Source organism: Limulus polyphemus, unplaced genomic scaffold, assembly GCF_000517525.1.
Source record: "Limulus polyphemus unplaced genomic scaffold, Limulus_polyphemus-2.1.2 Scaffold722, whole genome shotgun sequence".
Taxonomy (NCBI): Eukaryota; Metazoa; Arthropoda; class Merostomata; order Xiphosura; family Limulidae; genus Limulus; species Limulus polyphemus.
In genome coordinates, this window is record NW_013666332.1 from 200,706 (window position 1) to 216,849 (window position 16,144).

The window sequence follows — 16,144 nt, forward strand, 5'->3', positions numbered from 1 at the left end:
AATCTCAGGTACATTAATGTTTCATGTGTAGAGTTTGGTAAACAGAGTTTAACCTCATTTATATTAATGTTTCATGTGTAGAGTTTGGTAAACAGAGTTTAACCTCAGGTACATTAATGTTTCATGTGTAGAGTTTGGTAAACAGAGTTTAACCTCAGGTACATTAATGTTTCATGTGTAGAGTTTGGTAAATATAGTTTAATCTCAGGTACATTAATGTTTCATGTGTAGAGTTTGGTAAATAGAGTTTAATCTCAGGTACATTAATGTTTGATGTGTAGAGTTTGGTAAACAAAGTTTAACCTCAGGTACATTAATGTTTCATGTGTAGAGTTTGGTAGAGTAAAGTAAAACTGTCTTTCAGTGAATATAACTAAAAACAAACAAACAAGACTTTCACATATCGTCTTGTGTGCCATTTGCGAGCAATTAAGATTTGTAGAATATCATCCTAACTGTTTTATTATTATTATTATAACACAGTTTTCGACTTGAAGCTTTACTGTACAGTTTCCGCACGAGAACTCCGAAACTGGACAGTTTGACGTGATTATTCGCTGTGAAACTAACGAAATAATATAATTCATAAATAATATTGAAATAATTAGCAAATACACACTTAAGAGCAGTTTATTCTTCTATATTGTTTTCAAACATCTAAAATATGTGTGTGTGTGTTGGTGGTGATGGTGCAATACCAACAATGAACACTACAGTCTCATAAAAGCCATTCTACAATAATGTATATTGTTGCTATTTGTCAAGAATACTCCGGGAGAGAATATTGTGGGAGCTTAGTTTAGTTTTATTTTATAATTTTATTGCAAAGCTGCACAAAGGTACACGTTATATGCGCATAGCAGTCCCTAATTTTGAACTGGCAAACTAGAGACAAGGCAGCTAGTCAACAGCAGCCACCGTCAACTTTTGGCTTATTCTTATCTGTACGAATAGAGGGGTTTGACAATCATTCTTATAGCGCACCCGCGGGATGAGTTTTGGCAACAATAGGACGTTAGCCTAAAATCCTCGAATCGAATTCGCAGTCCTGACACAGTAATCAGTATGCCACGCCAGGCCCATTATGCAGATTGATCAATTATATATATATCGACTTTATACAAACAATCTTATTTATATTGTGAACCATGGTGTCTGTCCGTGCGTTCGTCTGTCTCCCATTTACGGCGGTCGCTTCCCGCGCTGCGTTTGAAAAGCTGTACACGCAGACAAAGCTCAACATTCGCTTTTGGAATGACTGGTAAACAGGCATGGATAATGTTGATGCCAAATTTTATTTCGCAAGCAGTATATTTTACACTAAATTGTTAGGAATTAATCACACTATTATTCACATTTCAAAATGTGACGTAACTTAAAGAATAACAACGTAGATTTACCGTGTGTTATTGTTGAGCGGCTTTTAGCATGACTGAAATGCTCAACATTTACTTATCGGGTGAGCGGTATAAGTAGCTGTGAGCTTAGGCTCCGAGTAAAACCAAAAGTGCAACACAATTAATCTTTCTAAAGTCCATAAAATAATTTAAATTGCTAGATTAAAGTAAACGTTCCCGTCACTGGGGACGGGTACTTTTGCTTGTATAATATCAAGACAAATTTCTGTAATGTATTGTTGGTATAGATTATTTTGAAGTCAAGAATACTTCAGAACAGTGTACTGTGGGCAAGAATTGTTCCACAATAATTTAGTAGTGCATCATATATTATACGCAGAAAAATGATGCTACATATCAACAATACTCAATTATAGATTCTGGGTAAAATGTAATTTACCAGGATAGTCACATATAATTCAAATACTTAAAGTATTTTTAACTTATATGTGTTGGGCAAAGGACTTTTAATCAAACCACGGCCGTGCCGTGGGTAGTGTGTTCGCACAGGGCGCCAACTCGAAGGGAGGCATCATTAAACATCGGTACGACACTGTATCGAATCCTGCAAATGCTTGCACTCCATCACTGTAAGTTACATTTCCTCTCCTGAGCAGAACTGATGAGATGTGAATTCTGCGAAACTACTCTACTGCAGAGATATCAGCAAAACAAAGAAAAAATTAGATCTCTATGTCATTCATTGCTTCTTCCATTTTTGTAATTAATTTACTCACCAGTCCATTTAACAATTATAAATAATTAATTGTGACAAGATAATCACAAATTATTCAAGTATCTCCCCCCCCCCCAGTGGCACAGCGATATGTCTGCGGACTTACAACGCTAGAATCCGGGTTCCGATAAACGTGGAGGGCAGAGCACAGATAGCCCATTGTGTAGCTTTGTGCTTAATTACAAACAACAACAACAATATTCAAGTATCTAAAGTGTTTTAGGTTACTAATTATAAGTAATGGACTTTATATCAAATCCTGCAAATTGTTCTAACTGTCCAGTGTATTAAAACAATGTAATATCATATGGCGAAGATAGTTCAAAACAGTGTATTGTGGAAGCTCATTGTTCCACTATAAGTAAGTGATACTTCAGAACTACATATTGTAAAGACAGCTTGATTTAGTATGTGTCGAGAATACTTCAAAACAATTTATTGTAGAAATTGATTAATCTATTGCATGTCTATGCAATGTATTATGTAAGCTTGTTGAGTTAATATATTCCATAATACTTTTAGACATTTTATTTGAAAGCAGACTGTTCTAATAAACCTCGAAGTTTCTTCCAAATAATTAATTGTTGAAGAAGACTATGTATCTCTTTCCTTGGTAACATGTTAAAAATTTCGAGTAATTATCTATAATGTCCTGTAGATAATTTATTCTAATTATATATACAACATGATATTGTCTATTAAAATGCGTGTATTATTCTTAAGAGACAAACTTGTAGAGTTGAAACAGTGGAACAAGGACAGAGATATATAGTAGTTAAAAATACGTACAGTCTAATGAAGAGACAAACATGTAAGAATTAACAACAAAAATACCAGTGCTTGAAAAAACAAAAAGGAATAAACACGTAGGATGTTGAAAATAGAGAAAAAAAATACATCGGTAAGTAAGAATGGGAGAAAATAAATGGGGAGAGAAGAACACTAATAAACAGTAACTGGCAATAGAGAATAAGCTTGGGCGAACTTAAAAGAAGGGGGGAGGAGCACCAGCAACTGACGATTCTTTCTCATTTTCTTTTAACTTTGTCTTGGTTTATTCTAGAATTGCCAGTTACTGGTGTTCCTCTCCTCCCCCCCCCCCCTTTTTTAACTTCGTCCAGGTTCATTGTCAAATTGCCAGTTACTGTTTAGTGATGTTCTTTCCTCCCTTTCTTTTAACTTCTAGGTTTATTGTTGAATTTCCCGTTACTGTTTATTGGTGTCCTCCTCTCCCCCTTCTTTTAACTCCGTCCAGGTTCATTGTCAAATTGCCAGTTACTGTTTATTGATGTCCTTCTCTCCTCTTTCTGTTAATCTCGTCCAAATTTATTCTAGAGGAACACCAATAAAAGGTAAACAGGAAAGCGAGGATACGCATAAAAGGAGTTAAAATAAAGTGGAAATTATCTACTTTGATCTACTTTGATCCATGTACGTTTACCTTGATCCAGTATGTGAATCATTGTACGTTCCGAACGAGCAAATGGAACGTTTTTATATTTAATTTACATAGATTTCTGATAATTTATTATTTTCTTCTTTTTGTAGATCGCATATAACAAGTTTGATAATTCCAAATTACAAAGACCCCCCCCCCAGTGGCTCCGCAGTAAATCAGAAGGCTTGTAACGCTAAAAATCGGGATTCGATACCAGTGGTGGGCACAGCATATGCAGGCCATTGAGTATCTTTGCGTTTAACTACAAACGAATACAGTTACTGAGAGTAAAACGAAAAAAAGAAAGATTGTTGTGAATCAAAAGCAGGTGGGTGAATAAAATGCAAAACTGGAGCCATGTTATTCCGAATCACACTGCATACAGGGATGTATTGTTTTCAAATGCACTGGCGACCATTTTGGTTCTCTGATGGTAACGATCCTTATGAATTTCGGCTTTAGTAATGCAATTCAAAGATACTGATTAAAACTTACGGTTTACGTTTTCTGATTTTCACAATTATGCTTCAAGCGGACGATTTAATTGTGCTTCTGTCCTTGTTACTTCTGGAACCTTCCAAACATGGTTTATAATAATGTAAGTCTGCGCGACCTTACGTTTGTTGTCTTTATGGGTAGTTTAGAAAACACGCCCACATATCTAAGCCTATTATGGAAAGACATTTGAGAATTCATCCTATTCCTTCTATACTCAAAAGAACACCATCGCATTGAGGAAACGGGTAATATGTGAACCATAATGTAACCGTACCATATCGTTCACTGAAGTGCACAATGGTTTTCTACGTTATTTAAGTTGAAGAACATAAAGCATCGTTTCAGCTAAGCAAAGATACGTTTTCACATTGAATGTTTTCAAGAAGTTACTGCAGATCGATGTATAAGAAAATATTTGTTTACACAAAATATCGTTAACAGCGACAGTACTCAACTAATAACTCCAATCAGTTTAAGTTTTAGTTTTCTTGTGTATTGATTTTTGACAATAAGCATTTTTAATATGTTTCTCTTATAAGATGACTCCAGTAATTAAATCTATAAGTTAAGTTTTAGTTCTGATTTATACAGTTAGCTTGTGTTTGGTTAGAACTTTATATTAATTAGGTTTTCAAGTTTTACCACAGCGTATATTATCTTTAAGACGTACAATTACGCCGGTCTACTTATCTCGTCTACGTTTTTCTACTTAATCAGTACGAATAAATATAAATAATTTTCTGCAACTCATTGATAGGTTACTTAATGACGTAGTTGTTGTTTTTGCAAAGCCACGTTGGGCTATCTACTGTGTCCACTTTGGGGGAATCGAACCCCGGATTTTAGCGTTGTAATGGCATGGTAAAAAAAACAGATTTCTGTTAATTATTTTAGAAACTATATAGAGACTTTACAACCATTAAATAAAAATCAGCATAATGTATATTTACAATACTTTGTTTCTACGTTATGTGTGTGTATGAAAAAGTTGTTTATCAACATTTTAAGTTAGACTTGTCACGTAGAATTGTTCTCCTGATCATCTAATGACGCCCCCACCCCAGTGGCACAGTGGTATGCCTTCGGACTTACAACACTAAAAACCGGGTTTCGATACCCGTGGTGGTTAGAGCACAGATAGCCCATTGTGTACCTTTGTGCTTAACTTCAAACAAACAAACATCTAATGACAAAATTGTATTATAATGTGATATAAAATAAAAAAAAATAATTCCAGAGCATTTCTCCTCGTAGAATAATAATAATTTATTTGAATATGCCAGCAGCTTTCGGCTCCGTTTTGGAGCCTCCAACGAGCTAATATTTTTTTACTGCTTTATTTTGTCAATTATGTAGTGCTTGATTGTGATTTTTGTTATTTATGATATTCGAATATATATATATATATTGTACCAAAGTTCTTTAAAAAACTACATGAGTGTAGTCATTTGACTAACAGTTAACGTTAGCTCATGCTTATATTAGTCCTACAAGAATACTGAAAAAGACTAAGTCTAAATCTCCTCCCACCAGGAAATAGGGAGAGATGCGTAAAAATAGTCTCAAGTCACCAATCAAGAATATCGAAAGAGACTAAGACTAAATTTCTGTACTAGTAACAAATTAGAGAAGAAGTGTCTCCACTGGAAAAACAGGATTCTATACCTTCCTAAGGATTTACGTTATCACATGTCAAGGATATTCCTAAATAATGTTTTATAGAAACTGCTTGTTCCTGTACATGACTCCCTCCCCCAGTGGCAGAGCGGTATGTCTGCGAAGTTACACCACTAGAAATCGGGTTTCGATACCCGTGGTGGGCAAAGCACAGATAACCCATTATGTAGATTTATGCTTAACTATAAACAAACAAACAACTGTTGTACACGTTGGTGATACTTTACAGTAGTGTTATATCTGTAAAATATAGTAAAATCTCGCCACCTGAAAACATGAGCGACTCGTGTATTCATAGAATACAAATAGTCTAAAATCTAACCATGGAAAGCATCAAAATCTGAGAGACTTCAAAGTGAATAAAAAGATCTAAAACTCCCCATTAGAAAATAAAAGATACTCTATATCTTCATCGTGTCGGTGTGCGTGTGTGTGTGTGTGAAAAATATGAAAAGTTCGATGTCTTTTTAAGTAAGTTTAAAATCTCGCTTCTTGAAATCTGTGGCACAAACTAAGCGTCGCCATTAATAAGTAGGGGTAATTTTCTTTATTGGTAAGTAGAAGAGAGACTAAGTAGCCTCAATAGCGAGTAGTAATCTTGAATTTCCACTCTCAAAAGCTATGAGAAATTAATGTTTCATGGGTAAGCAGTGAGAAATAACGTTCCAGTTGTGAATAGGAAGATCTTAACAATTTCCCCACCACGGTTCAAAAAAGAGAATTGCTCTTTTAAAGGGGAAAATAAGGGAACTGCTCTACTAGTTAGGTAAAGCAAAAAAACCTCTCCAAGTAGGCTTTGTCAAAAGAACTGTGAAAATACTTATTTATCACAAATGGCAGTAGTTATCTTGAAGATGCGCTGCTCACAGCAGGCACCATTGCGTGCACTTTGCAGTAAAAATAATTTAATGGAGAGAGATTGGATGCAGGATGTTTCTAGTGAACTCGGGTTTGATTATTCCTGGCGGTATTAGGAACTGCTACCATGGAAACCTCTTATCGATCCACCACGTCCAGTTATGATTCTACTACTTCTTAACAAGCAGAACATTGCCATTTATACTCGTTGAACACGCAAACTTGTCGATGTTGTATTCACCACAGGCTCATATGATATATCGTTCTAATCAAGACATAATACAATGTTCTTTTCTTCCTTAGTCTTTTTTTTTTATCTACAATACACAAGTCCAATTTCACATTAGTCAAAATTGGATACAGGTGTGAAAATCATTATGTCCACTAATGTACAGGTTACTGCTTAAATTTCAGAACAACTTCACCACTCAGAACTCTCTGCAAAAATCTAGAAACTTTTTTTATGTGGCCTAGTCATTTGAAGAGTCACCAATGACTTTCACTGGTTAAGAATTTTGCTGACTCAGTAAAGTAGAAAAGAATTTAAATAAAGCCACCCTAATATTTCTACTAATTAAACTCCCAACCTCTACCTTTACAAAAATATATTAAATAGAACTATACACCCTACCTTAAAAGTTTTTATATAGTTCTAAGTCCCAACCTCCACCCTTACAAAAATATATTAAATAGAACTATACACCCTACCTTAAAAGTTTTTATATAGTTCTAAGTCCCAACCTCCACCCTTACAAAAATATATTAAATAGAACTATACACCCTACCTTAAAAGTTCTTATATAGTTTTAACTCCCAACCTCCACCCTTACAAAATAATATTAAATAGAACTATACACCCTACCTTAAAAGTTTTTATGTAGTTCTAACTCCCAACCTCCTCCATTACAAAAAGATATTAAATAGAACTATACACCCTACCTTAAAAGTTCTTATATAGTTCTAAGTCCCAACCTCCACCCTTACAAAAAAATATTAAATAGAACTATACACCCTACCTTAAAAGTTTTTATGTAGTTCTAACTCCCAACCTCCACCCTTACAAAAAAATATTAAATAGAACTATACACCCTACCTTAAAAGTTTTTATGTAGTTCTAACTCCCAACCTCCTAATATGCAGAGTATAAATACCTTCCTTATTAATTATAAATAGAACAGTGTTATTACTTTTCACAGACAAGATCAACTATAATTGAAGATAAATACTGTGACAAAGGTGTAGTAAAAAGCAAAATGATATAACAATGATTGAAAAATCTTAATAAAACTGTTCTATCTATATAGATATCCACACACACACAAACACGTGTATATTTACATACAAATACATGTATATATACTTTTAACGCATTATAAAACTAACGTGTATTAAAATAAATGAATCGGTAAGTCGTCTGTCGCAGCAAGAAACGTCTTCTACTTCTTTTTTTACAAAGATCAACTTCATTTTTTCTTTTTCTGTTTACTAAATTATAAGCGATTCATTAATGTTACGATGTAGTTGTAAAGATGTAACCAAGTTTTTTAGTCAACTTCATATTCAACGATCGAAGTTCATTTTCTGTTCTTTCTTTACATTTTTGCAATTAAAGATGTAGTGGCAGTGTGCTTGGTTAAGAGCTAGTTTTCTTAGCTTAATTGTGGTTATGCTAAGAAAACCAGCTCTTAACCAAATGATGAATGCACTGCCAGTACATCTTCAACAGTGAAAATGTAAAGAAAGGAGAGAAAATGAGCTTCAATCAGTTGAACATTGAGTTCTGAGTTTACGGTAAGCCACGTTTTTCAACATAATATTCTGCGCTAGTTGACGCTCAGAATATCTCGCACGTGTTCTGCAATTCTGTTATACAGTGGCCGACTTGTTCTTATGTATAAGACACAAGTTACTTTGTATATTGTACACACAACGTTCTGTTTAGGCAATTTGTCAACAGGTTTATGAGTATTTTTCAGGCATTATGCGTGAATGTGTCTCTTGCATCTCTTTATGTGCGAACATTGTTATTAAAGGTTTTAAAGACCGACCGAATAATTATGCCTATTTTATCTATTTATCTTTTAAATGGTGTAGTGGTTTTATCATTTATTGAAAGTATGACCCACGAAACCTGATTAAATGTTCGTTGAATAATCATATGTCTCGGAAACATTCGTAATTTGTTTGTACGCATCGAAATTTGTAACTGTGTGTCAGTTGTAGTTTCGTGGTCTGTAACTATTTGTTGGATGTAATTTCGTGACCTGTAACTATGTGTTAGTTGTAGTTTCGTGATCTCTAACCAGGTGTTAGTTGTGGTTTAGTGGTCTGTAACTATGTGTTTGTTGTAGTTTCGTGATCTCTAGCCAGGTGTTAGTTGTGGTTTCGTGATCTGTAACTATGTGTTAGTTGTAGTTTAGTGATCTGTAACCAGGTGTTAGTTGTAGTTTAATGGTCTATAACTATATTTTAGTTGTGGTTTCATGATATGTAGCTATGTGTTAGTTGTAGTTTAGTGATCTGTAACTATATTTTAGTTGTGGTTTTGTGATCTGTAGCTATGTATTAGTCGTAATTTCGTGAACTGTATCCAGGTGTTAGTTGTGGTTTCGTGATCTGTGTAGTTTTCTGGTCTACAACTGTTAGATGTAGGTTCGATGTCTATATGTTAGTTGTAGTTACGTGATATGTAACTATGTTTGAATGTAGTTTTCTGGTCTATTGCTAAGTGTTAGTTGTAGATTCGTGGTCTGTATCTATGTGTTAGTTGTAGACTCGTGGTCTATAACTATGTGTTAGTTGTAGACTCGTGGTCTATAACTATGTGTTGAATATGATTTCATAGATAATCGTTTTTTGTAGAAGGATAATCAGTTCTTCTCTTTCTTCCGTGGTAAAATCTCAACAAATCTTCAATGCGATGGAGATGTTCAGTTATTACACTTCCTTATTAATGTAGGTGATGAAGTGGATGATCAAAGAGCTTTAGTAGTTTACTGAAAACGTGTTTGGTAATTTCACCTTATCTAATGTGCTTTATAATATCTAAAATCAACAATGGTTTGTTCAGTATTGAATGTCAAACTTATGAGTAGACGAGTTGTGTTGAGGAATTAATGAAAACCTACAGATATTTCCAGACTGGTATTCCATTCTAAAAATAATACATCATGTGTAATCTTCTATCCAATAGCTGGTTAAAATGGTCACCTGCTCATGAACCTAAATAGCTAAATTAATTCTGATGCAGTTATAAGTTGTAAAAACTACAACGTTGGGGTAAAAACTTTTTGAGGAGCAAGCTGCCTAATAAATTTGAATATTTTGATTTTAATCTTATTGAAACTGCTTTGTGAAAAAGTAAGGTAAGCAATTTTAAGAGATTTTTACTCTTATACCAATTATATATATATATAATATCGATCATAAGTGTGAGTCAAATATAAGAAAGGGCCTAATTTTCCTTGAAAACAAAGAAAACCACTCCTATATCCTTTGTTGGATGTTATATATTCATAACTACATATCAACTACTTGGCGCCATTAAACACGGATTAAGTGGGCTTGATTCATTCTTACGTGTTCTTCATATTAATTTTTTAAACCTGTTTTGAACCACCACTGAAGACTCTTGTTTCAATTGAGATAACTACAATGAATGACCATTAAAGTGCCAATATCATCTAGACTTTGCATATTTCAACTTCAACGTGACTAAAACTGAAAAGAAAAGAGAACTGATATTTAAAAAGTGAAAAACGAGAAAATTATTTCTTCAAATAATGAAAATAAAATATTACTTATAAATTATTAGTTATTTTGGAACGAGCGGTTCAAAGAGCATTTTAACATAATTGGAAGTTTAAATGTTAATAAGATAAACAGAAGTCCAAGAAAAACATCCAGAGGGGAGGAGGGTGTCATTCCAAGAACTTCAACATCAAGTCGATTCAATGAATTTCACAGAAGCAAACGTAGAGTTAGAATCAGCAATAATATTGCTACAAGTTAGTGTTTTGCAATGGAAAAATTGAAAACAATAAATTTGATATATGGTCAACCGTTTAAACTTTGCAAAAGAGTCAGAAATAATCGTTTATTTCGTTCTTCTACTGGCTAACGAACCAAAGACTGGGTTTTTAAGAAACTGTAAAAGGGGGGTTTCATAAGGAACTTGACTATGAGAAAATCAAACAGGTGTATGCGCAGAACAGCGAAGCATTGTGGTTGGTCTATAACGACGTAATGGTATTGTTTTGTTGAAATAGTGGACATACTGATAACATTGTTGGTATTATTAAGAAGCATCAGTATCACAAGATGCGTGGTGTTCAGTAAAACCCACTTGACGACGTTTAAACGGACTCTGAGTTTAAATATCAGTACTGCTAAATATGGGGTATTTGAATAGAAGGAAAGAAGTGGTGAAATAAAATTATAAAATGACCAGTACAAAGTTCCATTGTTAATTCAGTTGAAAAGTAAGTTCTTAAAGAGGATCTAATCAATCTATAGGAGAAGCTATACCTGCCTATAGTCTTAAAAAACTGTCACCAATGTTCGTCTCATGACTATAAAATATACAGTTTCAGAGGTCGTCTAATGTTTAAATAGTCATACTTATACAGAAACAATTACATGCAAGAGATCCGGGTATTGTGGTAACGATCTGATAAACACTGAACCAATTGATTAGCCAGGAAGAGAGGAGATTCTAGAAATGTATACGGAAAACGTAAGTCAAATTCGACCCAAAGTAAAAGAGCACACAATTGTTTCAGTTTTAAACAAAGAAAACACTTTGTTCCCAATAAACTAGAATTGTATTGAAATATATAGTCAATGAATAGTTGGTGTGGAACAATAACATATTACGTTATCCCTAACAGGCCAACTTTTCTTTATGAATGGTGTGGTATTTTCAGTTCACACTAATTTCTCTACAAGTTTTTCTGATAAAAATATATCTGTAAATAACAACAGGTTTGGCCCAGTGATTAAAGTGAGTTTTCTGAGCGAAAGTATCCAACTGAGTTCTTGGAATTTGAGTGAAAATTATGGAAATAATAGGATCAGTACACTTTAAATAAAATGAACAAAACTTTATATTTATTATAAACACAAAAACGCTGAAAACTGAGCACGTGCTCATGTGTGACGGAGGAAGTTTTCACTCCAGGTTATGTGATTGTTACAACTGAAGATTTATTTCCCGCGAGATGGATCACTTTAATATTAAAACGCTGAGCTAACTTCGAAAAGGGCATTCTTTCAGCAAAACTGATACAAAGAAAATGTCTGGATTTCATACAACAGTTTGCTATCTTTGTTTAGCGGACAGCTTCACCTCGTGATCTCTGTTCCTTAAAAGCATTGGTCAGCTATCAGTTGACGTCACCCGTCAACCTGCAAAGGATGTTCCAGTTCTAATTAGTTTTAATCTAGGCTCAATAAGTACTGAAATATCCTTGCGAGCAAAATACGTCAACTAACAAAAGAACAAAGGGCTGAGATGGCTAGAACAAGATACTATTAGACACCTAGAACCACGTGTTGTCGCCAAGACAGTGCAGAAACCAGATAATCAAAACTTTAAAAATAATTATATCACTATAGATGGCAGAGAACGTGGTATTTCTACATACCACAACGACAACAGTTCTTACAGTGTTTTGACAACTGCACATCATAAAAATAAGGCAAATCTGATTAAACAAATGCTGATCAAGAACTACTTAGCATAGGATAATATTTACTTTCAGATCAATTGAAACTTCTCAGAATTCAAAGTCGTCAGGAAGCCACATGAACAGAACAGAGTTTTCAACCTCTATATCTTCGCACATGACCATGAGTCAGACACTCCACTGAAACAAATTATCCAGCAAGCAAATCAGGCATCAAGTTTGGCACATCTTGACTGTGTAGAATGACTTATTAAGTATGATTATCTACACTAAATGTTTTAAAATATTTCCAGAATATTATTGAAGTAAAAAATATTATGAGGTTCTGAGTTATGAAAAGTAAGTAGCTGTGATATTTCGATATCACAGCTATTCGTAGCTATGTCTGAATTTTACACTCTCCGCTCATGCAAAGTAAAAATCAGTGTGATTCAAATGAATATTATTAATCAGTGACTATGTAAAACCAGTCTGAAAGCCAAAGTTGATAAATATTATTTTATTCGAATGGACGTTTTTACAGTTCCAAACACTGGCCACACAAATGTTACAAGTGAATTATTTTGCTGTTTTCATAATGTCGCATCTGCGCACAGCCGTCCATAATTTTGAACTGATAGAATAGCAATAAAAAACAGTTACTCAACAGTACCCGCTACCAACTCTTGAAATAATTTTTTCCTCGTCGAATAGTGAGATTTGACCGTCACTCTTACAATACACCCACGGCCCAAAATGCAGAGCGCGTTGTGCAATAACGGGTAAGCGAACCATGAATTATTCGATTCAAAGTATAGGCATGCTAATCACTAGGCCACGCTAGGTCTAAGCTCTGCTCGATAAATAGTTTGAACGAATCGCCATTAATGAATGAATCATGTTAGATTCTTTTCTACTGTTAGCCTAGTATCATGTATAATAAACTAAAAAGTTAATTTATGTATACTAATATGTAAAACCGAGATACCCTTTCAGGCCCTTCTCTTAATTTAACGATGATATCAACTTTTAAGCAGATATAACTTATATCTTAGATTATGTTTTGCCAATTGTTAAGCACAAAGCTAAACAATGGGTTATGTGTGATGTGTCCACCACGAGTATCGAAGCCCGGTTTTTAGCGTTATAAGCCTTCAGACTTGCCACTGAGCCACTTAAAGAAATGTTATATAATTTGCAAATGTATGATTTTTGTTCACGTGGTTGTCTGCCATGTTTATTAAATAACAGGTTCTTTAGGCAAATAAATCATCTTCAGAGAAGTGAGAGTGACACTGTTCTCGATTGTGCAAAAAATGTTTTGTTCGTAAATAAAAAACTGCATTTGTAAAATGCACGATCAATTCACTCACTTGCGATTTCTAGATTCCGTTTAGTGACAGCTTGTGCTTGGCGCACTTGTAGGTGGTAAAAAAAAAGAAGAAAGTTTATCGGCAATGTATCACATGATTTGGCAGCTACGTTTTCAAATGGAATATTGCTCGTTCTTAAACAGTATTCTATTAATTCTTCGAAGAAATATGTGCGTGTTTTATTACATTGTTGTTGTTTTTCAGTTAAGTCCTTATTTTCGCTTTTCGCCCTCTGTTTGCTCAGTGATAATAGTCTGCAGGGTTATAACACTAAAAATTGAGTTTCATTACCCGCGATATGCAGAGCCAGATAGCCCACTGTGTAGCTTCGCGCTTAACAACAGCAACCACACAGTTGTCCACTTTTCATTCTTTACACACATTTGACTCCAATGTGCATTTTTGGGGTGCTTGGAGTCACCTATAACACCTTAAGCAACGCATCTTATCTAACGTCACCTGGTGGATTGGTTTATCGTACTAATATTTGATTATGTAAAGCTATTTTACTTTGTGGAAATTATCTATGGGATACATCTTAACTACAGGTTTTAACTTACTCTATTAGTCTTGATGAATTCATGGCTTACGCATAGTAACATTCATTTTTCGTAGACGTATTTTTCACCTGGTTTATTTTTCATTGAGGACTGGGTGTGGCCAATCATTAGCATGCTCAGACTGTGAATCTGCAAAAACGCGCTCCGCACTTTGGGATCGTGGGTGCGCTATAAAGGTAACAGCCAAATTCCATTGTTCAATCAGACAAAAGTAGCCAAAGAGATAGCGGTGGGTGCTTTTAACTATGGCTACCTTCCCCTAAGTATATCAGTTTCATATCTGCTTTGTGCAAAATTCTTAATCAAACACATCTCTCGTTGTATTGTTTATCATTATACAAAAACCCTCGTTGTATTGTTTATCATTAGACAAAACCCTCGTTGTATTGTTAATCGTTAGACAAACAACCCGTTTCTTTCAGTGGTGTGAAAGGAGAGAAAGTTGTGTCTATCCTTTTTTAGTAAACTTGTTTATAATTCCAAGAGCAGCAAGATATTGAATACAACAATCCAGTTTTAGGGTAATTTTCCTGCCCAATACTCATTGCCGACTTTTCCTGAAAAGAATAGCTAAGCCTACTTTCGTTACCGAGAATGTTTTACTAACATAAATTCAAGCCACTCAGAGACAAACGTGTGAGGGTATGAACAGCAGAGAAAAATAATTATAGAAGAAGAAATCAAGTACTTCTGAAGACAGTAGATACGTCCGGCTGCTGACGGGTGGTCTGTCATATACTTGGATTAACTGCATGAGTTTAATCTTGTTTACAGATCCAAGCCACTCAGAAAAAAAAAAACATAGGAGGGTGTAACCAACAGCTTTAGTTAGCGTAAATCACCAAGGTTTATACCAAAGCCAGATCTGTTTGTTTGTTCTTGAATTTCGCCCAAAGCTACACGAGGGCTATCTGCGTTAGCCGTCCCTAATTTAGCAGTGAAATACTAGAGGGAAAGTAGCTAGTCATCACCACCCACCAACGAATAGTGGAATTGACCGTCATAGTATAACGCCCCTACGGCTGAAAGGTCGAGTATGTTTGGTGGGACGGGGATTCGGAAGAAGAAGAATAATTTATCCAGCTTAAAATAAGTCTCATTTTCTGTCGTAGCGAGAGTCGCTTGTGAGTTGTTGTTGACCCAGAGGACAATGAAACATTTATTATCCTACAAAAAGACAACTAATTTTAAGTGTCGCAGCGCCAAGGCTAAGTTTACATCCAAACTAGGTCTCACCAAGACAAAAAAACCAAAAAGAGGTAATCCTCAATAGCCGCGGCACTTGAAATTCTTTCAGGCAGGATTAGAGTAAATTAATCTGTGACACCCCTTTTTTTCTCCTTTCTATTAACTATATTTTTGTGTGCCAGCAATATCAAGCGTGGATTCGATTTTATTACTCATCAGGATCTCTACGAGCCTACCCTCAAATTGAAATTAATTTAAGCAGAATCGGAGTAAACTAATCTTTGAGACCCTGGGCGTGATCAAATACATTAATGGAAAGTGTTTGACCTCTCGAGTCCAAAACTGTAATTATATTTCAAATTAGACAAGAGATGATGGAGCTATGAGCTAAAAAGTTTATACTTAAAAAAAACAGAAAATCAGAGCCGTTCTATGAGCCACTATGCCGCGGCTAAACAGTCACAACAAAAACATTAACTGCATACATTAAACCAGTTTATCAATACTCCATATAATTCAGAATTTATAATATTTGAAAGATTTTATTAGACAACTTATTACACACAAGCAGTTTTTCCTTATATATTTTTAATATAAAAACTAAAATGGACTTCCTCAGTTTAAAGAAGAATGTATTTTTACCTCGACGAACTCAGCATCTTATTCGTCATCATAGCAACTTTTTTCAATGTATCAAGAGCGATTGTTTGTTTGTTTTTGAATTTCGCGCAAAGCTACACGAGGGCTATCTGT

General features: G+C 34.6%; 1 protein-coding gene across 1 annotated transcript in view; it reads left to right on the forward strand.

The window, feature by feature from the left end:
* The window catches only part of LOC106460173 (plasma membrane calcium-transporting ATPase 2-like), a 222,671-nt gene that overhangs the window by 119,802 nt on the left and 86,725 nt on the right, over positions 1–16,144 (forward strand). The gene's annotated exons all lie outside the window — the stretch shown is intronic.